Source organism: Molossus molossus, unplaced genomic scaffold, assembly GCF_014108415.1.
Source record: "Molossus molossus isolate mMolMol1 unplaced genomic scaffold, mMolMol1.p scaffold_m16_p_20, whole genome shotgun sequence".
Taxonomy (NCBI): Eukaryota; Metazoa; Chordata; class Mammalia; order Chiroptera; family Molossidae; genus Molossus; species Molossus molossus.
In genome coordinates this window covers 53,607,215-53,618,478 of record NW_023425356.1, presented here as the reverse complement: position 1 = coordinate 53,618,478, position 11,264 = coordinate 53,607,215, and positions in this window count along the sequence as shown.

The following is an 11,264-nucleotide window of genomic DNA, read 5'->3' as shown; positions in this document are numbered from 1 at the left end:
AAAAGCGCCACCCTCAGGATGGCCCTGTTTAACTGAACTCATTTAGGTTGGCTTCATCCTAACACCCCTGCTGGTAATTATCCGCTGTCTGGGGTTCGGAGAGTCTGTAATTGTCTGTTAAACGAGGGTTTGGCTCCGGGAGGGAGGCGGGAGCCACTTGGCAGGGCCGCTCTGCCGCCGGTCAGCTGCTTGGCAGGGCGTCGCTGGCCGCCAGACAGCAGAGGGCTCATTTGTATGGTAACGAATTCGAATTTGAAAAACTATGAAAAACTGCCCAAGCTTGCTCCAGGGTTTTGACGTTGGCAGCAGTGTGGTGTGGGAGGGCGGCCGGGAGGGCTGGCGGCCTGGCGGGCTGCAGAGGGCCTGGGCTCGGGAATCGGCCCACAGGCCAGGCTCCGGGGACCGTTCCCAGCTGAGAACACTCGCAGGGGAAGGGCTCCCGAGTGGAGGCTGCCCTCGGCTCCAGAAAGGGCCTCGGTCCGCTGACGCCTCCTGCCACACTGCCGAGGGCCCTGGGTGCTCACGCTGGTCCCCGGGGTAGCAGCCCCCCGCCTTCCTGCACCGGGACACCCCTCAGGAACACAGGCGGGATGCTTGGGTTCAGGCTCTCCGGAGAAGATGCCTGGTTTGCAGTGGGGGGTCGCGTCGTCCAGCCGTCAGGAGGAGACGTGCCGGACGTCCCCGGGGGCAGCAGAGGGAGAACCGGCCCAGGACCCCGAGGAGGCACACCTTCCCCTGTGGCGTCTGCGGAAGCCAGGCAGCGCGAGGTCCCATTTAGACACTGGTCACCACCACAGGACAGAGCAGGTAGGGCCCAGTGCCCGCTGCCTGATGTCTGAAGAGTCCTGTCTGTTGGGACCGTCGCTGCCCTGGACACACAGGCACATCCACAGGGTCCAGCCCTCAGGTCCCAGGCTGTCACCTGACAGCTCCCTCCCGTGGCTCACAGCCCGTGGCCACTTTCACTGCCGCAGAGTTGGGGTGACTCCCCCACTCTGCCCTGTCTAGGCCCCGACTCAGGCAGCCTATCGATGTGACACGAACACCTAAGGTGGACGTTGAGGGTGACCAACAAGTGGCTCCTGCTCATGGCGGCTTCTCCCCAGACCGCGGAGGGGCAGGGAGGGGCCGCTGGCCTCTGCCCAACCAGATCCCTGGCTCCTCCCACCCCTGCTCCACGGCACCCCCGGGGCCTGCATGTCCCTTCACAGACCACGGCGCTGCTGTGCGGTGCCCCGGGGCCACGCCACCCGGGGCCACGCCACCCGGGGCCACGCCACCCGGGGGCCACGCCACCCGGGGCCAGGACACCAGAGCGCATTCTAAAGGTTTTTACCTGCTTCTGAAAGGAAAGTCCGCTCGTGGGGAATGAGAAGTGGAGAAGCACCAGATACCGAAACCCACCAGCACCTCTGCCATCCAGAAGGACAGTGCTCATACTTGTGTGTGTGCGTGTGTGTATATGTGTGTCTATGCGTGTGTGTCCATGTGTTTGTGTATGTGTGTGCGTGTGTGTATGTCTGTGTGTGTGTCCGTGTGTGTGTATGTGTGTCTATGCGTGTGTCCATGTGTTTGTGTATGTGCGTGCGTGTGTGTGTCTGTGCGTGTGTGCATGCGTGTGTGTCTGTGCATCTGTGTGTGTGTGTGTGTGTGGCTTGTGTGTTCTCTTACAGAACCTCTTTACAAGTTCCTCTGTCTTTCCCACCAGACTAACTTCCTGGGGTGACTGATGTGCCCCTGGACATGGCACAGGTTCTGCAGGTGTCTGTCAGGCCGAGCGCTCCCACATGCGCAGGGATAGCTGGACTGTGACACGATAGGACTCCCGTCCCCGACCAGACCTCTCAGAGTGAGCAGACCACACCTCAGACCATGTCACTCTGCCAACCCCAACCCCCGAGTCGGAGGAATCGACCCCAGACCTCTGGTCCACATCGTGGTTGAGAACGGTCTCGGGCTCCCCCTCCCAGAAGGCCACAGTCCTGACCCCCTGACGTGAGAACCACTCACAGCCTCGCCCTCCTTCCCGATGGCTGGCGGTGGCCCGACGCGCGGGTCCTTCTCCCCAAGAGCTGTTAGCGGTCGGCTCCACCCTCCTCGACAACTAACTTCAGGTCCCGAGACAGCATGTGTGCAGCACCCGACTTCCCTGTGCCGGACGCCGGCACACAACGGGGCACCAGAGGGGCAGCTCGTGCTCCCAGCTGGACGCCGCGCCCGCTCGGACCGGCGCCTCCCTCGGCCCACGTGGCCCTGGTCACTTCCCTGGACCCCGGATTCGACCTGGTTTTTCCTATGGAACGTTCTTGAAACTTGGTAGAAACGGAAAGCTGTGCTCGGAGGCCGCAGGAGGCCCCAGGAGGCCCAGGACAGCCGTTCCTCGTGTCCGGTCGGAGGTCCTGGGACTCGCAGGAAAGGAGGCGGGGCCACCTGCGCTCCGGGACAGTGACCAGGGTGACTGCGGAGGAGCTGGCCTGGGGCTGGCTGACAGGGGCTTTCTGCAGCCACTGGAACCGAGTCGGCCAGAGCCGCCCCGAGGGGCCTGCTGCCGGGGGACAGGCAGGGAACGTGCTGCCTCCGCCCGGACGGCGGCCGCCTGCCGACGCTGGGCCAGCCCGGGACGCAGCCTGGCTCCGCGTCTCAGCCCCCAGAGCCCCGGTCCTCAAACTAGGTCAGCAAGCCGGCGGGGACGGCGGGGACAGCGGCTTCTCATTGTCCTCAGTGACAGCTCCCAAGCCTGGCGGGGTGAGCCGGACACCGGACGGAGCCGCAGACTGTCCCGTGGCGTCGGTCCTGTCGATTTTCTCTTTCTTCACATATTTTATCCACGTCTATTTTCTGCCTAAAAGAGTGTTTTCTCTGGGTTTTCAAACACGGCTCCTTATTGCTTACTTTGCTCGTGTTCACGGTCGGCTCCTTCATCCCTTACGCGGGGTCGCGGACACTTTTCAGCCGTTGTCTCGGGAGCCCCTGGAGTTCAACTTCCCGGAGCCTTTTCTCTGTCCTGACTGTGCCGCTGCTTCCTCCTGCCCAGCGCGGCACGTCGGGCCCTGCAGTCCAGTCCGTCGGGCACCGTCCGGAACCCTCACCGGGGTCCGCGCACCTGGCGGAGTGTGGCCGGCGTTTCCGTCCCTCTGGGCGCGCGAGGTGCCCGCGCAGTGCCCTGCCCCCGGCGGGCGGGGCAGCTTCCTCCGAGGGGCAGTGGCCACGGCCCTGAGGCTGACGGGAGCGGATGCTGCTGAGAGTTTGAGCCCCACTGTGCACCCATCAGAGGGGCCCAGGCTGACTCGGAGAGGGGAGGGGGTGCCCGAGCTGCCCTGCCCGCCCCTTGACGGCTCCTTCACCTTCGGGTGTCGCCAACACCGGGGCCCCTGCAGTGACTTCCAACCCAGAGATGCTTTGGATTGGATGGGGCGCCGTCCTCGGATCACACTGAACGGTCGCACGTCCAGGGTTCGGGGCTCCAACAGGCCCCGGGCTCAGCAGGGTCTTCACAGGACACTTTCCGGAAGGACTGCGCCTGTCAGTACCGCAGGGACCGAAGCCAAGCCGCGGTGGGTCCTGGACAACCACGTCAGACCCAGAGGCCGAAGTGGACGCGCACCTGGGCAGACTGCTCCTCCCTTGTGTTTCCGGAGCAGCCAGTGGACTAAGAGGCCCCTCTTCCCAGTTTCACGAGACCCACGTGACCACCTTGGTAGGAAGCGAAGGTCAAAGTGATTTTGGAATGAAACCCGGTCAGTCTCGATAGTCTGAGGAAGATGGTTGGTCGGTTGGTGAATTCACTCTGACTCAATGGCCCAAGCACCCCCACGTCCCTGCTGTGGGGGGGCCGCCACAGCCGCAGCGTGGGCGTGGCCGGGTGTCCCCTGTCCGGATCCAGTCCCTCCACGCGAGCAGTGAGGGATGTGGGCGTCATTTTGGTTCTTATCTCTCAGACCCCCTAATGCTTTGTGTTGTCTTCATATTCACGGGGTGTCCGGTGGGTGACGGATCTTCTGGGGGACCCTGTGGTCACTCACATCTGTGTCTCACCGGCATGGAGGGGCCACCCCCAGGGTTATGGTGGCGAATAGAAGTGGTCACCAAAGGCAGAGTTTCTTTGTTTGCCCTGGGTGCTAATTTCTCATAACTCTCGTGCACGAGACCAATGACGAAGGAAAGTCGGCTTCTGTGAACAGCTCCTCACACGTCACCGTATCTCCCGTCACCGGGAGCTGTCGACCCGCCCGAGGCGAATTAAACCACAAAGACAACAAATGACACGTGATCAACCTGCAGGTACGGAATCACTCGCAGATTTATAGCCCTCGGAGGTTCCCACGATGTGTAGAATCCAGACGGTCGGTCCGTTTCCTGCAGACAGTGTCACTGAACTTCCGACTGAAGCCACTTTCTGCGGAGATGATGGAGAAGTTTGGTTTGTGGGACAGCGGGGCCCAGGGGGCCGCAGCAGCCGACGCGCAGGAAACGATCACAGCGTCACTTTCGTGACCGTCACTGCTGAAAGCTGGGAGCAGTGATTCAGAAGGGAGACCGGAGGGGGACGCGGTGTCTCCGTACGAAAAGGGTGAGGGGTGTGTCCCGTCCACACAGGGCAGGGTCCCCAAGGACAGGGAGCAGCCCGGACGACGGCCGGGCTCTCAGCATCACTGCGGGTCCGGGCGGACTCCCTTCTCCCCCCGAGTGACCGTGGCGTCACCCACTGCTCGGGCGCCACAGGCGGGGCCTGGAAGCACACACCCCTCTTGCTGTTCATCCCCTGCGCCACCGAGTCAGCTGGGGTGCTGGTCACCAGCCTGGGCTGCACAGGGGGACGGGGCTGCAAGTCTACTGAGTGTCCCGAGGCTGTGGGCACCGCGGGCGGGCGGGCTGGCGGGCACGGTCCCCTCTCTGCCCGAGGGCCCCTCCTTCAGCCACTGGAGCGGTCGGCAGAGCACCTTCCTGCGGGTCAAGCCTGAGACGCCCGCCTTCACCCTCCGCCCCGAAGGGCCTCTCCTGGGACGGCTGTGCCACCGGCGTTCACTGTAAGGACAGTTTCATTGCTTTCGAGCTTCTGTTCCCAGCGCTGTCCCCACACAGTCACGAGTATTAACATTAAGTGTGAATCATCTTAACATTTCCTGAACTCGGAACCGAACCACACGCGTGTCCATAAAACCATAAAACTTCCAGAAGAAAACACAGGCAGGCAAGTCTTCGTGATATTTTTGGATACGTCTCCTTGGGCAAGGGAAACAGAAGAAAATAAACACATGGGACCTCATCTGACTGCTTTCTACACAGCAAAGGGAACCCACTGCTTGGGGGACACATTCACCGATACATCAGACAAGGGGTTAATCCCCACAATAGGTCAGGAACTCATACAATGTAACAAATACAAAAACAAACAAACAATTCAATTAAAAATGGGCAGAGGAGCTGAATAGACACCTCTCCAAACAGGACATACAAACGGCCAAGAGACATATGAAGAAATGCTCAACACCACTAATCATCAGAGAGATGCAAATTAAAACAACAATGCGGTATCACCTCACACCTGTCAGAATGGCCGCCATCAACAAATCATCAAACAACAAGTGTTGGCAAGGGTGTGGAGAAAAGTGGACTCTAGTGCACTGCTGGTGGGAATGCAGACTGGTGCAGCCGCTATGGAAAACAATATGGTGTTACCTCAAAACATTAAAAATTGAACTCCCATTTGACCCAGTGATCCCACTTCTAGGAATATACCCTAAGAAGCCTGAAACACCAATCAGGAAGAATATATGTACCCCCATGTTCATAGCAGCACTATTTACAATAGCTAAGATCTGGAAACAACCCAAATGTCCATCAGTAGACAAATGGATAAAAAAGCTGTGGTACATATACACAATGGAGTACTATGCAGCGGTAAGAAAGAAAGATCTCTTATCCTTTGAGACAACATGCAGGGACCTGGAAAGTATTATCCTAAGTGAAATAAGCCAAACAGAGAAAGACAAATATCACATGATCTCACTGTTCACAATAGCTAAGACCCGGAAACAGCCCGAGTGTCCCCCAGTAGGCGAGGGATGAAAAGTTGTGGTTTACGATAATTTGTTCGCAGCAGCAGAAAATTAAGACATTTCCCCCCACGTGCTATTTGATTACGACAGAACAGTTTAACATAAATTTAATCACTTTGAGATTCTCTAGATTTTCATTTTAAGATTCGATTAATTACAACACGAAACCTCGCATCAAACAAACATATTTTTGGACTTGACGCTGGTGCCGCCTCCTTCCGTCTTCCTGACCTCGAGTCAGCTGGGGCCCCGCGAGGAGCCGGCTGGTCTCCGGAGACGTCTCTCCCCAGCACCCGGCCCCAGACGTGCTCCCCAGGCGGTGCCCCTGCAGCAGCCCCGCCCTGTGCTGACCCGAGGCTGCTGCTGGCTGCCCACTGGTCCGTGTCCCCCTCTGGACAAGGGCCAGGAGGGCTTTCTGCTCTTCAGGGGAGGGGCTCAGAGGAGCCCCGCGGAGCCCCTCACTCATTTCCAAGTCCCCCAGCAGTGCCGAGGGGGACCAGGCCCAGGGAGAGGGCGAAGGTGAAGTCAGCCACCCCAGGACGCAGCCTCAGGGGAGAGGCCTGGGTTCGAGAGCAGGGTGTGAGCTCTGGGCCTGACAAAGCTGTTTCTTTCACAATAAAATGGGAGCCGGGGTCCCCTCCGACCTGGACATCAATGACACAACCACCCGGGGTTGGACAGAGGCGGAGGGACAGGGACCCGTCCGACCGGCCAGCAGGGAGGCAGCTCTCACTCTGATCGTCCCCAGGCGCCGCCCACACGGGTCACAGCAGGCTCTGCGCCCCGGCCGCCACCACCCCCAGGTCAGCCTCCGGTTTCCCCTTCCCGAGTGTCTGCTCTCTCCAGGTCGAACTGTCCCCTGTGGGCTGTTGTGGCCCTCGCCTGGGAGGCTCACTTCCCTCACGAGTCCTGGTGCTGCCCAAGCTCCAACCCAAACAGGACGGTCGGTCTCCACGTGGCTTCCCTGAGGTTCCTGTCTGCCCAGACCGACAGCCGTTCCTCTCAGCAAATCCCTGCAGCCAGGACACCGAGGTGCTGACCGTGCCGCGGCCCCGTGGGCGGACTCAAACGCATCCCCAGGACGGCGACCGAGGGCTGCCAGGGCAGCTTCTGATGACCGGCGGACAGACCCACCCGAGGGGCCGGGGGCCCGAGGACAGATCCACCCGAGAGGCCGGGGGCCGGAGGACAGACCCACCCGAGGGGCCGGGGGCCGGAGGACAGACCCACCCGAGGGGCCGGGGGCCGGAGGACAGACCCACCCGAGGGGCCGGGGGCCGGAGGACAGACCCACCCGAGGGGCCGGGGGCCGGAGGACAGACCCACCCGAGGGGCCGGGGGCAGAGGACAGACCCACCCGAGGGACCGGGGCTGGACTCACCGGGAGCTGAGCTGTGGGACCTCCGGGCCTCGGTCTCCCCTGCTCTGCAGGCCGGGGGCGGGCTCTCTCCAGGTGCCCTGCCTACGGGCCAGGTGTCCGCAGGGGCTTCTGGGAGCCCACCTCCGCCCGGGCGCAGGCACCACTGCGCTCACCTGGCCTCCCACCTGGGCAGCGCCGGGAGCCTCGGGCACCGCTTGGCCTCTGCCTGCTGCCCACAGCGCCCGGGCCCGCGGCTACTCAGAGCGTCCACGTCCGGCCGCCTTTCAAAAGTGTTTCCAATGACTCATGTCAACACACGTGCAAAGCCCAACAGAACGAAGAGACAGGAGGTAACCCTCCAAGGAAGGAACAAGAAAGTTCCCAGAACAGGCCCCAGAGAAGCAGAGATAATGAGCCTGATGAAGAAGTGACAGGAACAGTCACCAGGACGCTCACCAGACCCGAGGGTGGGGCGGAGGGGCCCGGGGAACCGCAATGCAGACCTGCGGGGAAGTCCCAGGGGTACCGCTCCACGCTCCCTGGGCAGGCTCACCCCTCATGCTGTGAACAGAGCCGTCGTGGGGACGGAGCCGGGGCTCCCGGATCCAGGCCACCCCAAGTCCAGGCCACCCCGAGGGTAACTCCTGAGAGCTGGTCGGCCAGGTGTCACCTGGTCTTCCCGAGCTTCTCCCCTGGCGCTGGGTCCACGGTCCCAGGACTGACCGCCTCCAGAAAGCCAGCCTGATCCTTCCTCAGTGAGCGTAAAGCATGCTCCGGTCAGACACCAGGCGGAACCCGCACCAGCCTGGACGTCCACGGAGGCCTCCGCCCTCCCAGGGCTCGTCCAGCGCCAGGGCTGTCTGAGCGCGGGGCCCGGCGGGCCTGAGGTGCTCCCAGGAACACAGACGCTGAGAGACAAGGTTCCCCACACGGCCAGTCGCTCTCCCTCGCCCTCCTGACCTCGCCCGGCAGGTGTCTGCTGAGCGCCTGGGGGTCGGCCAAGGGGCAGCCAGCTCTCCTCTGTTCAGCCGGCATCTGAGAACATGCTTCCTACGCACCGACCTGCACAGGTGACAAGCGTCCAGTGGGGACGGGCAGCCAGGTGGCCTCGGAGAACACGGGGGAACGTCCAGCAGGGACGGGCGGCCAGGTGCCCACTTTCACGTCCACTGCTTGGAGCGGGGCTGGAAGTGACCCCGCCTGTGGCTGTACTGAGACCCAGCCACCTGCCTGTCGCCCACGTCCGAAAGCCTGTGCTCGCTGGTTCCTCGCCGGTGCGGCTGCCATGACCCGGGCTCCACGGACGACCGACAGCCTCGTTCCTTCACGTCAGATCCACGGAGCCCTCGCCCTGGGTCCTCGAGTTCCACGTGGGCCGTGTCCCCGACCCGGTGACCTTGGCACTGTCCTGGCAAAGCCTCTCCGCCAGCCGGCTGCTGCTTCCACCGGCAGAGGCGCCGCGGTGGGCAGTCGGCCAGCCCAGAACCGCCGTCGCGTAGGCAGAAGGCCCAGCACAGGCCAGGGAGCCGGCGCGCTGGACGCCGGGAGACTGGCAGAGCCGTCTGGTCCGACTCCGACCTGGCGCCTGTGCCCGGTGACCCGTTCCACCTTCCAGATTCGGATGATGGCATTTGCCTTGCAGAGGTGCGGGGTGAGGGGTCACACAGGGCGGGGTGAGGGGTCATACAGGGTGGGGGTGAGAGGTCACTAAGGGCCGGGTGAGGGGTCTCACAAGGATGGGTGAGAGGTCACACGGGGTGGGGTGAAAGGTCACACAGGGCGGGGTGAGGGGTCACACAGGGCGGGGTGAGGGGGTCACACAGGGCGGGGTGAGGGGTCACACAGGGCGGGGTGAGGGGTCATACAGGGTGGGGTGAGGGGTCACACAGGGTGGGGTGAGGGGTCACACAGGGCGGGGTGAGGGGTCACACAGGGCGGGGTGAGGGGGTCACACAGGGTGGGGTGAGGGGTCACACCGGGCGGGGTGAGGGGTCACACAGGGCGGGGTGAGGGGTCATACAGGGTGGGGGTGAGAGGTCACTAAGGGCCGGGTGAGGGGTCTCACAAGGATGGGTGAGAGGTCACACGGGGTGGGGTGAAAGGTCACACAGGGCGGGGTGAGGGGTCACACAGGGCGGGGTGAGGGGGTCACACGGGGCGGGGTGGGGGGTCACACCGGGCGGGGTGAGGGGTCATACAGGGTGGGGGTGAGAGGTCACTAAGGGCCGGGTGAGGGGTCTCACAAGGATGGGTGAGAGGTCACACGGGGTGGGGTGAAAGGTCACACAGGGCGGGGTGAGGGGTCACACAGGGCGGGGTGAGGGGGTCACACAGGGCGGGGTGAGGGGTCACACAGGGCGGGGTGAGGGGTCATACAGGGTGGGGGTGAGAGGTCACTAAGGGCCGGGTGAGGGGTCTCACAAGGATGGGTGAGAGGTCACACGGGGTGGGGTGAAAGGTCACACAGGGCGGGGTGAGGGGTCACACAGGGCGGGGTGAGGGGGTCACACAGGGCGGGGTGAGGGGTCACACAGGGCGGGGTGAGGGGTCACACAGGGCGGGGTGAGGGGGTCACACAGGGCGGGGTGAGGGGTCACACAGGGCGGGGTGAGGGGGTCACACAGGGTGGGGTGAGGGGTCACACCGGGCGGGGTGAGGGGTCACACAGGGCGGGGTGAGGGGTCATACAGGGTGGGGGTGAGAGGTCACTAAGGGCCGGGTGAGGGTCTCACAAGGATGGGTGAGAGGTCACACGGGGTGGGGTGAAAGGTCACACAGGGCGGGGTGAGGGGTCACACAGGGCGGGGTGAGGGGGTCACACAGGGCGGGGTGAGGGGTCACACAGGGCGGGGTGAGGGGTCATACAGGGTGGGGGTGAGAGGTCACTAAGGGCCGGGTGAGGGGTCTCACAAGGATGGGTGAGAGGTCACACGGGGTGGGGTGAAAGGTCACACAGGGCGGGGTGAGGGGTCACACAGGGCGGGGTGAGGGGGTCACACAGGGCGGGGTGAGGGGTCACACCGGGCGGGGTGAGGGGTCACACAGGGCGGGGTGAGGGGTCACACAGGGCGGGGTGAGGGGTCACACAGGGCGGGGTGAGGGGGTCACACAGGGTGGGGTGAGGGGTCACACAGGGTGGGGTGAGGGGTCACACCGGTGACTCCAGGACCCTTTCTGAGTCCCTGGGTCCCGAGGGCCCCTCTCCATCCTCATCTCTGCCGCCCTCTGTTGTCCCAGGTCCACAGAGCGGCCGAGTCTGGCCCTCCTGCTGGTCCATTCTCCTTCCAGGGTCCTGAGTGTCAGGGGGAGGCCGCGCTGCACCCCAGGTTCACAGCATGGTTTCTGGGAGCCGGGCCGACGGGCCGACCGGGTGCCTTCCTTGGAGTGAGACCCCTGGTGGTCCACCTTCCTCTGTGCCGGCCCACAGGTCCTTCAGGGCGGGCGGTGGACACGGGCCCAGGCTGCCTGAGCTTCTGCCAGGGTCCCCAACACGCCTCAGTGGCTCACTGCGCAAGGACGAAGACGCCCCCCTCCTGGGCTAAGAGCCCGCGTGCAGGTGTGTCAGCGGTGGTCGTCCAGGGCCCGGGGGGAGGGACAGATTCCCCTGCGTCCTCAGCCTGGCACCGCCCACTCATTGCTCTGTCCTTCCCTGGCCAGGCCAACGTCCCAGCCGCCACCCCCACGCACACCTGTCCCTGCCCCCCGCCTGGTTCACACGCCGCTCTGTGCCCCTCCATCCAGAGACGCCCGTGAGCAGCCGGCCCTCAGCCCAGCGACACCAGGCTGGACAAGCCGCTCTCTGCAGGGAGTCGGACTTCCGTGGCTCTGCCTGCAGCTCGGCTTCG